The 19,170-nt window shown below is 43.3% G+C and overlaps 1 protein-coding gene across 6 annotated transcripts in view; it reads right to left on the reverse strand.

Moving 5' to 3' along the window:
* POMGNT2 (protein O-linked mannose N-acetylglucosaminyltransferase 2 (beta 1,4-)) overlaps positions 1–7,665 on the reverse strand; it is a 34,942-nt gene extending 27,277 nt beyond the window's left edge. For 3 of the 6 annotated variants that reach the window (XM_082045876.1, XM_082045878.1, XM_082045879.1), the window contains exons 1-2: positions 7,432–7,665; positions 5,306–5,436 (exon numbers count right to left, since the gene is read on the reverse strand). The gene's annotated coding sequence lies outside the window, so the exon portion shown is untranslated. The remainder of the gene's footprint in view (positions 1–5,305; positions 5,437–7,431) is intronic. The other 3 variants (XM_082045877.1, XM_082045880.1, XM_082045881.1) reach the window with 2 other exon arrangements.
* Positions 7,666–19,170: the final 11,505 nt, after the last annotated feature.

A 19,170-nucleotide genomic window follows, 5' to 3' on the forward strand; every position in this document is an offset into this window, starting at 1 on the left:
ACTGTGGAGACTCCTTCTCTGGAGACATTCAAAACCCGCCCGGACACATTCCTGTGCGATCTGGGTGAACTTGCTTTAGCAGATGCGTTGGACTAGATGATCTACAAAGGTCCCTTCCAACTCCAACCATTCTGTGATTCTGTGACTTCCCACTTAATCAACATTTCAGCAGGACCTAAAGAGCAGAAGGCCCAGTATAACCACCATGGCTTTGAGAGGGAGAGTGGGGAGAGCCTGCGTTCAGAACCACACCTGGACATGCCTTTGCAGTGCAATCCCACCTCTGCTTACAAACAGGCTTCCTTCCAACCATTTCATAAGTATCTGTACTACATGTTCTCCCAGTAATACACAAACTAAGAACCTTTAAAGTTCAAACACAAATCACTTCTTTACTGATCTAGCCAATTAAAAAATGAAGAATGATAACAAGTTGTGAAATTTTTCTTGTCACCAGCCTAATTGCTACTCAGGGCTTCAAACTGTGGCAGAAAAAATGAGGAAAAAAACTGAGCTGTTTATAGATTGTTTGGATTCTGCTTTACAAAGTACAGCATTATCTTTGTCAATGTGTGAGGAAATGCAATTGCACTGTGGACCTCTACATCAAAAAAACCCGCTTTACTTAATTACTTCAGTATTAAAACAGCAAGAAAATAATTACTGTAGTTATTTCAGAGTTGCTTATTGCTTTCATACATATGATCTGTCTGCAAAGGTTAATACTGATTAGCCAAAAATCTTAGTTCATTTTCCTACAGAATTATTAGGATTTAGGATTAGGATATTGAGATACTACGATTATTAGGATACCTCATGGTATCCTAATAAAAACAGAAGCACCTTGAGATCTTTTTAAGGAGAGACTGGGGAAGGAATACGGAGTAAAAGAAGAAAGAAAGGCCACAATCTAAATAAGTGAGAGAGTGTCTACAGATGGGCAGTTAAGAACAGAGAAAGATTAGGTGAGGAACCCAGTGTCAAAGAGATAAAAAAAATCAACAATAAAATTTAGAGTGGACTATAAACCTTCCAAGTTTAATTACAGTACCTCAGGTGCACTTAGATGCACTTGGTTTAAAGTTCACTTATTTACCTTTCTTTACTAAAGAATGGAACCACAGGTAGCAGAAATGAAATCCCACCAATCAAGAACAATCAAGGTTACATTTTTAAAGCTAACTCTGCCCCTCTCTTCCTTCTCCCAGGCTTCCAACTTCCCATTTCAGGGCTGTCAGCAGTTGTCAGCACATCATATGAGAAACTCATCTGAACATACAATATAACTTGACAGGCAATACATCAGAAAACCTAGATGTGACAACAGCAAATTCCACCAGATGGTCCTGGATCATATCCATCCATTAAAACACACACACCCCCCAAAAAAAAAAAAAAAAAAAAAAAGAAGAAAAAAATTTAAAGAAGAAAAAAAAAATACACAGAGAAAAGCGGAACTTCTGAAGAAGTGGAAAAAATATGGTATATGCACCATTTCACCCTTTGCCCTATCCATGCAGGAAAAGGAGACACACAGTAGCTCTGCCTCTTGTACTCACCTGCTGGTCGTGTCATTAATATCAATATGTGTATTTCATCCTCATACCCTAAGCAAAGGCTTCTAAATAAAGATGCCACTTCCATAAAAGGCAGTATATACTAGTGATAATGGTGCTTTCCAGTTGCGAAAACTTTCTCAATGACTCTGGAGCCTGGTCCTGCTACAGCATCAACAAGGTCTCCAGGTACGCCAAACCCAAGAGGTCATCCCTGGGAGTAGCTGCAAACTTGGAGCACTTCCAAGGCTCCCTGTCTGCCACCCTTCCCATCTCCCTGTTGCTCTTGTAGGCTGTACAGATTCTGTTTGGGTTCAGGCTGCCTACAAACTTCATCGGCCTTTGCAATGGCCCTTTTGGGACAGACCTTGGTTTGCCGTGTCCACTGCCAGCCACACAATCCTGTGAAGGCAGCTGAGACCTGCGGTTAAACGCTGACTGTCCAGGCCTTACCTCAATGCAAGTAAAATGCCTTTGATACACACAAAGCTCAAACCACATTCCAATAGGTAGAGAGCACAACCTGCTCCTGATTCTGGTTTCAAGCCCACACAAAACATGGTGCTGAGGCAGGCACAGGGTCAGGACTCTGCACCACCCTCTGGGAGCTCAGCACAGTCCCATGGCACAAAGCACCAGGTTGAGAGGCAGCTCTGGGGTTAATTCACTGCCAAGGAAACACTGATGCTGTCACTGGTCTTCAGGTAACCGGCACCAGCCTGGCTACAGCAGCAGCTTGGCTGGGACAAAAGTGACAGGCCTATGAAACATAAATCAAATCTGCACAGGCTGTCGCTGCTCAAGTGAGACCCTCAGGGACACCCACCATTCCTTGCTCCTGTTCTGCTCCTACCTTCAACAGCTGTGTGCAGATGTCCAAGTTTTGCTCTGTGTAAAGTAATTGTAACTGTAAAAAAATACTGCCTATCCTTGTCCTCCCAATTACACGTGCTCTGAAGTAAAAGGTGTTTTAGCTAAATATAATTGAAATTCTTAAAGCAAGTAGATATGAATCTGAATGCACAGAGGGAACAAAGACAGTGAAAAACATGGTGTTATTTTACCAGACATTTAACAGGACAGGATAGTGCTTCAAAGTTCTTTGGAAATCTGAGAGTTTCCTTGAATACAAAGTTGTGACCGTGGTATTAGAGAGAGCAGATCTATTCCCTGTCAGTGCCCAAGCTGCACTCCACAGCAAAATCAGTTTCCACCAAGAAACTAGACTAAGCCCTTAACAAAGGAGTATTCCTGTACATTATAAATACATTCTTCCCCTAAGGAAAGTTCCTTCCATTACAAGTTCTTCTTTGCTGTTAAACAAAGTGCACCCGTTTTCTGAGTGAGAAACGTCTGCAAGTGGGAATACTCCAATGCACCGGTGTGGAACTGGGCTGCAGTCACACTTCAGAAACTGCGAGTGGACTGGGTGACACAGATTGCTAATGAAAAGTGTTTTTAGCAATGGCTGATGGCTACTTGCTGACTTCTGAAGAAGCAATTTATTGTCTCCATCCAATCCATTTCACAATTATCACCTTTAGCAGGGAGAGGAAGTTACTTTTACATCATGAAGCTGAGAACACGAGGCTTACAAAAAGTCAATTCTCCCCTCCTCCTCAAACTTCAACAAGGAATATCTGATTTTTTTACTCTACCTTTGTCATTTTAGCATAATAGTCAGTGACATTTTCGAGTTTTGCTATTATGCTCTGGTGGGGTTTCAAACACTGCAGAGGAACATAATTACATTTACAGACACTTATGACTGGAACTTAAATGTTGTGACGGCATATAATAGTCTCTTACAGAAAAGTATGCATTTAGCTCAAAATGTATGTTCTGATTAAACTTAAAATGGACACCATGTTTTTAGTGGAGTGCCTTTTGGCATCTAAATGTTTTTTCCATAAATCCTAGACTAAGATTTTTCAAAACATTAACTTTCTAAGAGAGAAAGAACAAACTTATTATTTAATTGTTTTCAGCAGAAATACTGTAAAACAGAAGGCATAAGAATAATACACATTTAATAAAACTGGTAAAATATAACCTCCTCCCATTTTGATATTTAATTATATCTCATTAGTACTGCAAATTGAAGCCAAAGAGTCAGCTATTTACTTTATTTATTTATAGGCATTTATATAGCACTCATTACCATAGCAACCAGGAACCTTTTTTCCTTCTTGTTCAAAGCAAAAGTTGTAATTTTGAAATGTGATCCTTTGATGATGCAAATAGGTACTTACATCCTATGCTGCAAACATTTAGGCAAGCACTTAAAGTACACTAATAGACCTGAGTCAAAGGCATAGTGAAAGAGACAGAAACAGAGAAAGGAAAAAGGAACTGAGAAGCAAATAACAAAGAGGGAAAGGGGGAAAGAACAAAGGGCTTTCCTATGAAAATCCACAGTGCACTGGGTCCTACATCCATGACATGCCCAGTGCAAGAACAAAGGGCTTTCCTATGATAATCCACAGTGCACTGGGTCCTACATCCATGACATCCCCAGTGCTTTTTTCCTGTAATAGTATGTAGCTCGTTCATGAAGCACAGCTCAATTAATCAAGAGCGATCAACAAGCTCCCAAGTTATGCTGAGGACACCAGTGAATATTCTGGAGCAAGGATTTCTAAGATTGTAGCTTACAAAAGATGCTGCAGAGGGCTGCCTCTCTTTTGCAAGCAGAGATGCCAGGAGCTTCAACTGCTACTCTCTTCCAATCCCCCAGCAATTAGTCATTACCAAATTCCCACAGAATTAACAGACCTTTTTAAAAATGCCATCCCCTCACAAAACATCAAAGAAATTGCTAAATTCAAACATTGCTCCTGCATACACCATTGTAGAATGAATTACTAGGTAAGTCACACAACTGCAGCTTGCATATGACACTCCTTGTGTGCACAAGCACAAACTACTTTTCAGATCCTCAAAAGAGATTGAAATTGCTTTTTAAACTATTTAATCTGGTTGCTTTCCAATGCCCTATAGATTATGGACATACATGCACAATGTAGTACTTCAGATCCCTTTTAAAAGCTAATGAATTTCTCATTGAGACTGAAAGAAAAAAGGAAATCTCTTGCCTGTTGTCATTTTGTTATATAAGAGATCTTATGATAAAGATATCCTGAAGAAGCCTTCAACTCTGCATTTATGTTAATCCTATATTCTTCATAAACCAATACTGTCCAGAGTAGTTAAATAAGGAGTGTTCCGTTGTTCCTAAACCAAACACATAAATCTTTACATAAGACTGATGGTTACTTTGTAGTCTTTTTTTAAGCTTTATTCTAAATAGGGCAGAAGCTGCATGTATGACAGGAGGAAAAGTGACAAGTTCCTTATCTGGAAAAGCACCAGCAGGCAATGTTATCAGAGCAGACCAGCTCTTTTAAAGTGGACTGATGACGCTATTTTTAAAAATACCTAATAACATCACAGAGGAGAATCTGATCTCTGCAAAGGTGAGCTGTGCAGCTCGATACTGCTGGGAGGCAGCTAATGAAACTGAAGCTTGTCAGACACAGATTGCATCCAGTAATTGGCTTTGAAAACTTGCAGTTTAAATTTCGCCGTGCTGAGTTCAATGCCCCGCTCACAGCTTGCTCCAAGCACAGGCAGAGCTGAGGGCTGTCTAGTGTGACCGAATGTGAGCAGCCGCCTTTCCACGGCCTGTGCCGCCAGGCCCAGTCTGCATGCTCGGAGGGCAAAGAAAGAAAACTTCTTCCAGCACCTACCAGTTGACTGCCAGGACAGGGAGAGACAGTTGTGGGGGGAGGAAGGCAGAATGGTGTTGGAGCAGGTGGTGTGCTGATGGAGGAGGAGGGAACACGTCCTACCACAGAAGGAGAAGGAAAGGGGTGAAGACCTAAAAGGAGAAGGACGAGGGTCCCATGTCATGCATTCATCCAGCACAGCAGAACCACTGACCAACACCAACCCTCAGCGTTCTGTGCCAACTGTGCAAGGTCTGTCAGGAACAGTCACTGGTTTTCCCAGGGAGGCAACCAGCAAAACAAGGAAAGTGTCCCTCTGTTTTGCCCATTTTGCCCAAAACTCCACTTACCCTTCCTAGCCCACTTCTCCCTGAGCTTTGTGGACCCATAGACCCATCCTGCCCCTCAATCTGAACCACAAAACTGAATTTTGTGACCATCATGGATAACAACCGAATAAATTGCTGTCCCACAGTGTGAGAAGGCAAAATTTTGTCTGTACAGCTGAGAACCTCTGATATGGTTCTAGCTCTGCAGTTTAATGCTCTCCTTTGTGCCACTTCCATTTTCGTGATTCCTCCTGCCTCCCACCACCTCCTAGAAAAATCTGCTCCTTCACAGCCGAGACACGCTCTCGTTGGAAAAGCCATTTTAAATAAAAAGCAGGTTATTTTGCTGGGACGAATCATCTATGTATCTGTTTATTTGAATAAAATTATAGCTTTACTAGTGGAAGATCTCTAAGTCTCTATGTTTTAAAACACCTCCTAAAGACCTTGCTGTGTTAGAACACAGGCCAGATACAAATCTCTTAAAAACTCTGGGGAACAGTAACTGAGTGTGACCTGCTCTCATAGGGAACACAAAATTGAGACTCCAAGTAAAACTGTCACCTTGCAATCATAAACCGATCAAAATGCACTCTTGCAGAAAAGCAGACTGGAAAGCTGGTTTTCTGTATCTAGTTCATGCATTTGGTATCCACCACATTTTTGAAAATGATACTGCAAAATAAACACCCTGTCTTACAGTTGATGAGTTTAGCATATGTCAGACTTGTTTGGGGGAGAAGATTCTCCCAGAGAATAAGAGCTCTTCTGGTTCTCAGCTAAGTCAAGACTTGAGCTAACAAGCCAATCTATCAGTTCAAGTGTTTTGAGATCGCTATTAAAAGAGCCATTACTGTTTTATTACCAAAGTCAACATATTCTCCTGAATCAGCAGTCATCGTTTAAAAGTCAGCATTTGTCAATAGTTATCCAACTATGGTACTGGTGTGAAAACACCAATATGTTCCCTTCCCTTTACCAGTTGTTCAGATACAGTCATTATTCTTATTACTTGAGAAGAGCATGCCTCTTCCCTTTTTTTTTTTTTTTTTCTTTTTCTTCAAAGCAGCAGCCATTATCTTAATAACCCATTAAAACATTGGGTTAATTGAGAGGGGCTGTAAGGAAGCTGAAGGACACAAGCAGAGTGGGTAAGCCTGACCTCAGGGCATGCATGTGCAACGCACCCTGAGCTGACATATGCAAGAGAAACTTTTCCACCATGCTTAGTCAGCACACAATAATTGAAAGGGGCAGGATGCAATAAATTCAGCACCCGTATCCACTGGGGCCAAATTCACAAGGACTGCTAAGCTTTCAAAGCTGAAGACAGGTGTCTGGGGGGGTTCCCAAGGCGCTCAACCATCAAGGAAAACTGTCAGGAGAACATAATTACATCTTTACTTGCCCTGGTAGGCTTTAAACCTGCAGCGTCTTTGACCTCTAGGGAGGTTATTTGAGTTTTAATTGAACCGCGTTTCAGCGGTGCAGGCAAGAACTAACCCTCACAGCCCCGCCTGCCCCTGCTGCCGGATCGCTACCACTCCCCGGCTCTGGAGCAGAAAGCTTTCCGCGTCCAAGGGGTCAGCTCCGCTCTGGGCACCCCTGAGGGGAGCTCTGGGGGAAAACCCCGGCTTGTTCCCACCACCGCCCCGTGCCTCCCCACTGTGGAGTCGCCGCCGATCACCAGAGACACCGCCGCGGCCCCACTTTCCCCTCAGGAAAGAGGCGGCAACCGCCGCCGGCCCCCGCGAACCGCCCTTCGCTGGTGCCCGGCCCGGGCCGCCGCCGCCCCACGGCCGCCCCGCGCCGCCTCACCTGCCGCCCGCGGCGCCAACGGCAGCAACCGCCCCCTCGGCTCGGCCCGGCCCCTACCGCCTCCTCACGGCCTCCCCGCCCGCGGCGGGCGGCGCCGCCACCTCCTCGCAGGCGGGAGCTGTCCGCGGAGAGGGGCCGGAGCGGCACCGCCTCCCCAGCGCTCTCGGCGGCGGTGGGGAGGGGGGCGGGCGGCCCCTCGCCCGCCGCACTCGGGAGAGCGGCGGCTGCCGCGCATGCTCAGTGCCGGGCGCTGCGAAAGGCATTATGGGGGGTGTAGTTCGGGGCTGCCTGTGCCATGTCCCCTCAGGATGGGCTCCCTGGCGCGGTTTTTGGTACAGACCCTCTAGCTCGTCCCAATCATCCCTCAGCCCGGTGATGGTTCCCCTCACGCCTTTCTCCCCAGGCTGCCCAGTCAGTTTCCTCAACCCCTTTGCTTCTCCCAGTCACCAGCATCACTCACTCACTGCTCCTCATCTCCTCCCCAAATCTCCTTCAGCATCTACCTCACCCTCCTGCAGTCCTCCCAACGCCTTCCCACACTGACCTTCCGCCGTCCCTCAGGGTGCCTCCCTGACCCTCAGCCTTCCTCTGCCCAAGAGCCTCCCCACTTGCTGCCCGCACTCCCTGGCCTCTTGGCTCCTTCCACTCAGAATGTACGTGCTAAAGCAGAGGGCAATCATTCTTATTATGAGTACATGGCTTCAAATCCAGCAGAAAAACCTGACAGATAGCAGACACCTGCACCTTTCCCAGAGGAAGGTTCCTTCCCACCCATTGATCCCATCTGTGTTTATAAATATCTCAAGGGTGGCTGTCAAGAGGACTCTTTTCAGTGGTGCTCAGCAATAGGATGTGGGGCAATGGGCACAGACTGAAGTACAGGTGGTTCTGTCTGAATGTGAGAGGAAACTGCTTTGAGGGTGCCAGAGCACTGGAACAGGCTGCCCAGAGAGGTTGTGGAGTCTCCTTCTCTGGTGACATTCAAAACCCGCCTGGACACATTCCTGTGTGATCTGCTTTGGGTGAACCTGCTTTAGCAGGTGGGTTGGACTAGATGATCTCCAGAGGTCCCTTCTAACCCCAACCACTCTGTGATTCTGTGAAAGCGTGACAGCCATGTCAGGTCACATTTACATGGTAGGGTTTGGTAAGTTCAGACTTCACCAGAGCAACCCTGAAATTATTACGGCTTGAGCAGATCACCAAGAACATGCTGAGTCTCAACCAAGAGGTCAGATCGACTGAGCACTTGGATGTGTGTGCGTACAGCACCTCTGCTTGATCCAGTCTCTCCCAAAGCCAGTGGGGCTTTTTGTCATTGACTTCACCAAGGCTTTGGATTTCACAGGGGAGCTTTCCATTTCCACCCCCACGCGGTGCTTTCAGTCAATGAGAAGGACAGTTAGTGGTTTGGTAGCATCTTTCACGTTAGCTGGTGTTTGTATGCGTAATTAAATGCTCCCAGAGTGGTAGGATTGCTAAACATGCGTGCAGGAAATGAATGTAAAACTTTAACCGTTTAAATGTTTGCCTCTGAGAAGCTGATAGTCACTTGGGGGAAATAAAATTTAGTTACTTAGTACTCCTTCCTCCAGCCTCTTTTTCTGTCTTGCAGATTTTGTAGCTAATGGTCCAAAGCACTAACTTGTCTTATAAGAGATACACACAAGAACTGAGGGTTTTCAGAAATACTCATTGCTACTCTAAATTTAATTTTGTTATGGTCTCTGTGAATTTTAGTGCTGAGCTCACATACACTGATAAGGCAAATGCCAGGCTTCTGAGATTCGTTTTCCAAAGTTTGATCAAGAACTATGACGCTAATGAAATCCACTGCAAGAGATCCCATCTACTCTGTTTCTTGTTAGGTTTGTCAGTTATACTCCAGCCCTAGAGAAACTTTAGAATGCTTGATCCGCATCCTTATAACTGGAGCGATAGTGCAAAATAATCATAATTGTCATCATTTTCATTAAAATGTGTTGGAATAAAAGCTCACTATTTATTTCATTTCTATTCTATTTTATTTCATTTCTATATATCTATTTCATTTCAATTCTGTTTAATTTCATTTCATTTGCGAGTAGAAATCTTGACTAAGATTTCACAAATACCTGCTTGCATATTCACATAAATGTCATCTGCAGTGCCACTTTTCCTCCTTGTTATGAAATATTTAATGAACCAGTCAAAAAAACAGACATTACAGTAATTTGAATTAAGTGGCCAGTCACGTATCACAGACAATGGATGGCCAAAGACAAAGACATAATCATTTAAGAAAAAAAAGAACACCCATAAGCTGAAATGTGTTCCTATGAAATATTCATAGGATTGTGGTGATTTATTGTCATGTCTGCTTCAGAATAACCTGCAACAGGAAAATAGCATAATCTGATAAACTTTTTATGCAAAATAGTTCATTTGTTTTGCCTGGAGTATCAATTTTATAGACACATGTCTGTTTAAGCCTACCACCTCTAAGGGGTAGGGAAGTGTTTTCCTTAACACAAGGTTTGACAGGGGAGACCCAGTGAAAGCAATGTGAATATGCTGGTGGAGGAGAAAGTCACTTCAGGTGCCCAGATGTGGGTGCCTACTGCCATTTTAGACAGCTTGGGTTGCCCAAGACATCTGCACAGGCCTGGTAGATATGACATGGGACCTATAAGACATTCTCAACTGCTCTAATGGCCCCTAGAGACCTAGCCTCAACTTGAGTTTCAGCATGGTATCACACACTTACATTGCCTGAATCACGTCCGAAGTGACTGCTTAGGAAATAAATCAGCTTTCAGAGACACGGGCAGAGGATGGGCTCACAATTAGGACTTAGAACAGTTGAGCCACCTTTTATAGTCCAACAGACAGAGCTGTGTCTCCAGCCTAAAGCAGACATTGGAATGTTTCCACCTCACACATCCTCACCTCACCTTCTGCACTTGGCTTATAGCTCCCTTTGTATGTGCAACCTTTTTGAATGAGACAATATCCCTGGAAGCTGCCCCCATCCAGCAGAAGCGCTGATGTGCCTGCTCATGAGTTTCAACATGCTGGACTGCAGCACTCCAAGCCTTGATCAGCTGAAGTCAACTAGACCCACCAGCTTCTTTGTTGTGTGTTTGTGTGCGATGTCACCTCAGCTCTTTTGTCTGTTTACCTATCACCTCTGCCCTCCCTCAGTTTTCACTACGTCTGTGCTGCACAAATGAATATTTGGTGGGCAGTGGTGCTGTTAACCTTTCTACACCAGGACAGATGGAAGCGTCTACACAAGGTGTTGGCAGGATCTTGCTAGGATCGAGCTACCCAGATGTTTTTTTAAATGTCAGCTTTGTAAATTTGATTAGGTGGGGGCAGGGAAACACACAGCCCAAGAGATGGGGCATTCTGCCTATGGTGCAGTCACAGCTCAGCAGAGCTTGTGGGACAACCAGCCAGTGTGTAAAACTGGTTGAGCACCAGTGATTTGAGTCTTGTAAAAAGTAATAAGCGATGTCCATGGAGTGTGCTGCTATACGATCATCCTGCCAAAGAACACGGTTTCAGCCAAAAAGCATCAGTGAAGCCATCCGGGACTAAAGGCATCATGTAACTCTCTGCACATTGGCTCAGCATATTTCAAGTGCGGGCAGTAGAGAGAGCTGAATGAGAGATTTTGGAAGTGCTACATGCCTCAAACCTCTCTTACAAATTCATGTAATTCACTAAAGAAATTATACATATTCATATCATTCTACCTCAGGTGTATGAATTTGTTTGGAGAGGATAGACACTTCATTGCCTCCGAAGAGCAAGATTTCATTAAACTGTCTCTCATTTGGAAAATGCAAGCAGTGACCCCACTCTCTGGAGTACCTGACAGCCAGTAATAGCTGTATAATCATCAGTACCTACCCCCTGGTATCAATTTTTCACATACTGATGCAAGAGTAAAAAAAGAAATAAAAAAACCTGCCGCTGAGCAACGCTGCTGCTGAAGTGATTCGTGCCTACGTGCCAGTGAGAACACTTGGTGTTCTGAAGTTGCTGCTCTGATCCTAGTGTTTTACCCCTCCAGCCCAAGGTCTGGGTAATTGCTGGTGTTGCCAGGGAAGGTTAAGCTTTTGTTTCTCGTGTTGCAAGTAAAACGAGGTGAAATGAGCACATGTGCTATTAAACAGGTAGGCAAACCATAGAATCATAGAACAGTTCGGGCTGGAAGGGACCTTCAAAGGTCACCTAGTCCAGCCCCACTGCAGTGAGCAGGGACATCTTCAACTAGATCAGGTTGCTCAGAGCCCCGCCCAGCCTGGCCTTGAATGTCTCCAGGGATGGGGCATCTACCACCTCTCTGGGCAACTTGTGCCAGTGTTTTACCACCCTCAGTGTAAAAGATTTCTTCCTCACATCTAACCTGAATCCTTTAGTTTAAAACCATTACCCCTTGATCTGCTGTGACAGGCCTTTCTAGAATGTCTGTCACCATCTTTCTTACAGGCTCCTTTTAAGTACTGCAAGGCTGCAATAAGATCTTCCTGGAGCCTTCTCTTCTCCAGGCTGAACAACCCCAACTCTCAGCCTGTCCTCACAGCAGAGCTGTTCCAGCCCTCTGATCATATTTGTGGCCTCCCGTGGCCCCTCTCCAACAGGGCCATGTCTTTCAAACCATGACTATTCTATAGAAAGAGGTACTGAAAGCACTTCTAAGAATATCAATTAAAGCTATCTGGTAGTTTAATGGTGATGTTAAGAGAACAAAAAGAGTTATCAGTCCCACTACCAGGGCACCAACCCCTGCTTTCTGTCACTAGCAATCGGATCTCACTGACTGCAGAAGTGAGTGGCATGAGACAATCTGTGCTAGTGTGACAGCAAAGTGACAGAAAGTAGCTCTTTTCTAGCTCCTTGTGGAGTGGTGACAACTTCTGCTTGGTTTTGGAGTTGTCTGCTTAGTTTGGAATGCGGGACAGGTAAGCAAACACCTTAATTATTTAGCCATTCATTTATTTAACAACATCATACAGGCAAGCTATTGAGGCACTTGAGAAAAAAGGAGTTTCCTCTCGTAGCAGGGTTACGAAGAGATTCATATGTGGACTTCAAGTGGATGTTCTTAAATACAGAAAAAGGCTTGCACTAATCTAATACCACAGCTAAATACAAACCTCTACAATTCAAAGAAATAGGTAGTTACTAGTGACAATGAATAAAAAGACAGGAAAATGGAGAAATTCAGTGACAGTCAGCATCAACAGATGTGCCAAAAGCTTGTGAAAACTCCCTTGTATGATAAAGTGACTGTCTCATGAAATATTAGCAACTATCCAGAACTGGGAAAGTGTGAAAATCTTGTTGCTGTATAAATTATCTGAGACACTCCTGCCAATTATAGACTTGCTGTGAGGAAGAGAGACATTGGTAATCATGACAGCAACTGTGTTCAAGTGTCATGTGAATATTCTCGAGCAATTATTCAAATCAATCATTTCTTGTCCGGGTAGGAAAGATTCATCACTCTTAGTACCTCGTGTCATTCAGCGACTGAACTGATGATGCTCTGCTATTTCTGGTGTTCTGCAATCTGTCCATTTAAAATGACAACGCCGTGACACATTTAACTGCTGAGGTGGAGGAAAGCTGTCCAGCAGAAAATGGAAGAACTTTGGCCTAGATCCCACGAGAAGCATTATACAGGTCCTAAGAAATCAGTTCTCTTCTGCATTGAGCAACGTCCAACCCAGAGGTGGTTTTGGAAGCAGCAGGAATGATGCTGGACATTGCCACCGGTGGGGCGGGAGAGGGAGGATCCCTTGAGAGCATGGGGATGCACTTCATCACTCTTCCTCCATATGGGGTGGATATGAGACCCGCTAACCATGTCTTGTCGTTACAAGTCTTCCAGTGTCAATGCCTGGTGTCTCTGTCATTGAGAATGATGTTGCTGCCTCTCTGTTGCCTGACTCAGTTTCCCCACTTGTGTGCCTACACTCTGATATCTGCTGTTCTGCATAAAGATGTGCTTCTATCACAACAACTTCTTTCATCCTCACATTTTTCCTCTAACACGGGCCTGTGTCCTGCTTCTGAGGGAATTACTGTTGGTAACAGACATTACTAAAAACACCAGACTGTTGCAACCCAAGCTGTGACTACTTAAATTTGGACATTTGATTTAGCCTGATACAGCTGATCTGACCTTCTTAGTCACATATGGCAAAGTAAAATTTCACAATTCATGTAATTTTTAATATGCCCTATCCATTCCTTTTGACACAGCCTGTAAACTCTGCCTGATTCCAGTCTGTACACACAAGAGGATGAATTAAGATTGCAGATCTGACTTTAGCAAAACTTAAGCACCTGATTTTGCAAACTAAATGAAATACCACTTAGATGTTACTGCTTAAAGTACCAAGGTGATGTGTCACCTGGGTTTCAGTACCACAGGGCTTCATGCTACTGTTCAAGAAACAAAACATCAGCAAGTGGCAACTTGAAAGGGCTTTTGTTCTTTAATAAAACAACAAAACAAAGTCTTTACAAAGGAGTGGTTTCCTTTTTCCTACATGTAACGGTTTGTGACAAAATAAAAGAGCGGTTAATGCTTCAGGCTGGTGATAACAGATAAAGATGTGGTTCACTTCGGCTTTCACAGGCTCCCTCTCTCTTTCCAAAGAGCTTCTTTCCTTTATTCATGAGCTCTTCAGGGACAGGATTCTCAACAGTCTTTTCTGCCAACTTGTGGTTAGCAGAATGTTTGTTTTCCTTTTTTTGTTTGTTTTTAATAAAATATTTAGCCTGTGTTGTGGCTCTCAAGTGTCTATCTGCACCTCTCTGGAAAATATGCGGTAGCTTGTGGGTAGAATGTATTTTAGGATGCATAATTTGAGCAAGTGACCATGTCACTGGTTAGCTCAGATGCTGAAGTTTAACCTGCTGACATCCGAAATTCACTGAGTTGAGCATTTGTTTGGAGAGTCTTCAGCTGTCTCTTCCAGGCCACCCGTCTGAAATCCTGAGTGATTATTGACATTGATACTGTGCCGTCACACAGGAGAGAACTTTGATTTTTTTTAAGAGTATTTATCCTGTATATCATCCTCACTCTCTGAATCCCTTCTACATCTCTAATGAACTATGATACCCTTCATTCACGTATGGTTTTGGGAGTGCATACCCTATTTTTAGAAAGTGATTTTAGAGGTAAAGAAAGCAGTTTTATGTCTTAAACCTCCATAACACAGGTATAAGCTTTAAACACAGAAGATAACCATTCCTGATTCACTTCATGGTTGAGCTGGGACAGCAGTCCAGCCTGTTGCTCTTTGTACCTGCTTTTGGTATGATGTGAGCTTTGTCCCAGTGTACAAGGCATTGCCTAACTTTTGTCACCTTTCTTTAATGAAACACGGTTATGAAAGTGAGGAGGCAGTATACCCCCTTCCAAGACTACAGCTTTCCACTGGCTGCGGCTGAGAGCTGTGTCCATCCTGAAAAACAACAGGAAACATCAAACCTAATGCTAAGAAATCCTTGGGTTTCACCCTGGTCTCCCTTCTGACACATTAACTTAATTTTCAGTAATCTGTTAGCTGTTCTCACACAAGAACAAACATTGTGGGGGTGAGCTACGGCTGAGTCTTCTCCTCAGTGATCCCCGTTGCCCACTTCCTGGGGAAGTGCTGGTAGATCCATCCTTCTCCCACCTCTCCTCTGGCAGCTCATGTCCACTCCCTTTGTCCCTTCTTTCGGATCATGACTGAGAAGGGAAACCAGCTCTTCTGCTTCCTTAGGATGCCGGCCAGCCAGAAGGAAAGCATGCCCACTGCCAATCCTTGTGTAGTATTGCATTGAAATGGGAATATTTATCCCCTCTGAACTTGCATACAGTTTACTAGAACCATACCCTTCCCTGTAGCAGCCCTAGGTATTGCAGAAGTTGAAGAGAACAGGGAATTGGGAGGGCTCTGGCCAGCCCACGCCCGTTTTGTTATTAAACTTGGCTCCCCTTATTGGATTCTGCCTGTACCAGGAAGCATGTTGCTAGGAGCTCAACTTTTAAGTAATGCAGCAAAACAAATTAAAAGAAGACAAAGACTAAGGCTGTGTTCCAACGGGAATGCAGGACTTCAAGGTGGTAACATGAATTCAGCACCTGTCTGTTTAACAGAGAATTTAGCTGGAGGGTGGATGAAGAGTCTCCAGGGCGACAGCAACCTGCCCACTCTTTTTATTTTTTTTTTTTTCCTTTTTTTCCTTTTTCTTTTTCCTTTTTCTTTTTTCCTTTTTATTTTCCTTTTCTTTTTTCCCCTTTTCCTTTGTCCTTTTTTATTTTCCCTTTTCCTTTTTTTAATTTTTTCCTTTTTCCTTTTTAATTTTCCATTTTCTTTTTTTCCTTTTTTATTTTCCCCTTTCCTTTTTTATTTTCCCATTTCTTTTTCCTTTTTTCCTTTTTCTTTTTTTTTTCCTTTTTTCCTTTTTCCTTTTTTTCCTTTTTTTCCTTTTTCTTTTTCCTTTTTCCTTTTTTCTTTTTTATTCCTTCTTTTCTCTTCTTTCTTTTTTCTTTTCCCCCTCTTCCTTTTCTCTTTTCTTCTTTCTTTTTTCCTTCCCATTCTTCCTTTTTTCTTTTCCCCTTCTTCCTTTTTCTTTCTTCTTTTCCCTTTTCTTCTTTTTTTTTTTTTTTTTTTTTTTTACTTTTTTCTTTTCTCTTTTATATCTTTTTTTTTTCTTTTCCCTTGTGGAAAAAAACATATAACATTTACCTTTGTATTTTGGGCAGGGAATCTGGGTCCTTGCACATGTCTCACAGAAAGGCAGAGCACCTCTCAGAGAGCACCATTTTCCTTCTCTCTCAAAGCATGGCTGTCCGTGAGTGTGTCCCAGCTCTCCCTTCCTGCGCTTTGTGCTGACAGAAAAATCATCTCCGGCTGAAGCCGCTCCATCTCCCTGCAGCTACATCCCCCTGTGAACCGCAGCTGCCTTTCCCTTGCTCCCTCACTTACAGATGGCACATCCCATCTCATTTATATCATTAAAATGATTCCTGTGCGGTCAACTTCTGCTTCACACCTGAAATGATAAAGAAAATTAGACTCTTTCTTTTGTGCCATTTGGATTTAAATTGTAGATTTTAAACCCGTCCCTTCTCCTTGATGCTTTTGTTTTCCACAGACAGCACCACTGCAGTGGCAACTCCTAGTCACTGCATTAGATGTTTAAAAAAAAAAAAAGAAATCACAGGCACATCAACTCATAGGATGTTATGATGAGTGTGATGTATAATAACAAGCACGCAGTACTTCAGGCACCCACTGGGTCTCTTTCCATTTTCTTCACAGAAAACCTAAACAGCCTGCTGTGTAGGGTATTAAAAAGGTCACATCAAAAGAACATTTGCACATTAGCACTGTGATTAACTTGTAGAGGAGCACCCAGTGGTGAAAGTGCTTTAATCTTCTTTTTCACATGCAAAAGTGGTGTGTCATGTGGAGAGATGTTTACACTGAAGTCAAACCTGACAGCCGTTGTGACCTCCTAAACATGTCATCAAAAAGAGTTCCTTGCAGATGAGTTTGGCAAAAGGAGTTTGAGTTGTTTAAGGTAAAGTGTTGGACTTCTTTAAGAAGTGAAATTGCAATTGCTGTGCTTCACAGGCAAGAATGCTGCCAACTATTCTTGGTATAGGATGTGTACAATATAGTAAATATGCAAACTGATACTTTGGAAATTACTTTTCACTTGAGCTTGGTTGAAATCTGTGAATTGCTTGTAGCTTTCTAGTTTTCCCCAGTCTCTACCACTGGCTTTCTTTATTATTGGTCTGAAAGAAACCAGTGTCATATGGAGACCTGCAACAGCTGAGAGTTACATTCACCAGAAATGTGTTTAGAAGCTGTTGGTCCTCATTGTCCCAAACCAAATCTAACCTTTGTAGCAGCCCTATTGCGTTTTCTTGCTTCATTTTCAAAGTTGGGTGGAGTTGGTCTCTCTCTTGGGAAGAGCACCAGATGAGGTGGGGTTACTCCTGATGGCAATGCCTGTGCTGCCCTAGAAGAGGCTGGTGTCCACAACTAAGTTCCAGTTTAAGGGACAGAACAATCATTTGCACTTCTTCATTGTGTGCGGTGTTGATCTGATGGGTCTCACCAGAGTACTGGAGCAGGAATGGAGGAAAGGAGGAGTCTTTGCTCAGTGAATGACTGAGTTGTTCCATAGAGAAGGTTATGCAATAAAAATAATTCTAGCTCTTTCATATTGGCTAGTGGCTAAATACACAACAGTTAAAGAAACACCAGGCCCATCTGTTCAGCTGTCCTTGCAGCATATTCTTCTAACCAGAGCAGACCCCAGAGTATGGCTGGGGAATGAGATGAGAAAGAGACTCTAGAAAGATGAAAGCTATTGGATTAGCATTTTTCTCCTGGGGCTGGAAAAGAAATCTTTAGTATGTAAAGCCCAGGCATGAAAATCACATTTTAGCTCGAAGATGAAGTTCAATTTTGAGTCGAAATTCACCCCCTTTTAGTGGTCTCAAGGGCAAAGTATGCAAAGAGACTCTGTAAGTCCTATTTTCAGGGTGTTAGTGGCACATAGATCCCTCTGCTAGTTCCTCTGAACATGAATGAATTGGATCCAAGGCACAAGCTCATTCCAGAGCACTGCTGGAGGTCATGTTTGAAGACAGCTCTATTTGTTTCAAAGACAAAGATTGGTGAAAGAAGAAATTTTGAGGAAGAAATTTTTTACAATGAGGGTGGTAAAATACTAGAACAGGTTGCCCAGTGAGGTGGTAGATGCTCCATCACTGGAGACATTCAAGGCCAGGCTGGACAGGGCTCTGAGCAACCTGATCTAGTTGAAGATGACCCTGCTCATTGCAGGGGGTTGGACTAGATGAGCTTTGAAGGTCCCTTCCAACACAAACTGTTCTGTGATTCTATGATCCTATGAAAATCTGACCAGAGGAGAGACACTGAGTGCTGACACATTGTGAAAATTTGGAGGTGAATGGGATCTGGGCTCTTTGAAAAATGTAAGTGTTATAAGAGTAAAATTGCAAAATACCACTCTTCTGCATGGAAACCTCGAGATATGTTCCCATCTTTGAATGGGAAGAAATATAGTCTATATATTTGCGGAATATAGTCTACTTGCAGTAGACTGTATTCCTCTTCTCTTTCTTCTTAGGAGACAGTGATATTTAATGTAGCAAAGAAGGTGCCCACAAAATTCATCTGAGCTATAAACATCTGATTCCACTGATGAGAGTATTATAGAAAAATTTATGCTACAGATCATTTCTTCAAATAGATAGTGAGTATGATTGTTATGGTCGCAGCCTCTCAGATGTGGCTTTGTTACTAGCATCATTAACTTCTGGTAGGATTACCCACCAAAGTGAGCTTAGTTCTCTAGTTGCCACACAATCTTTTCATGGACAGACTTCCTTAGAATAAAATAAGGAATCACAGCGCTGCGAGACTAGGCAGCCACAGACAATAATGCCCCCTACTGATATTTGAACAATTCAAGGGGAAAGCGATATCTCATTTAGCCTGCAAAGCCTACGAGGCCGATATAAGCAGCAAGAATCTGCATGAGGAGCACAGACGGGCAATCTGATACTCCAGACAGTTAAATAACTGGGTAGCGCAGAGGAAAGTAAGTGCTCATAAAAATTCAGATTTTGAGAAAAGACTGGTTCCAAGACCTTGGTTTTTGAGGTGAAGGAGGCCCAGTAGCTGGAAGTTAAATTTT

The sequence above is a fragment of the Streptopelia decaocto genome (genome assembly GCF_964273445.1).
Source record: "Streptopelia decaocto genome assembly, chromosome: 2".
Lineage (NCBI taxonomy): Eukaryota > Metazoa > Chordata > Aves > Columbiformes > Columbidae > Streptopelia > Streptopelia decaocto.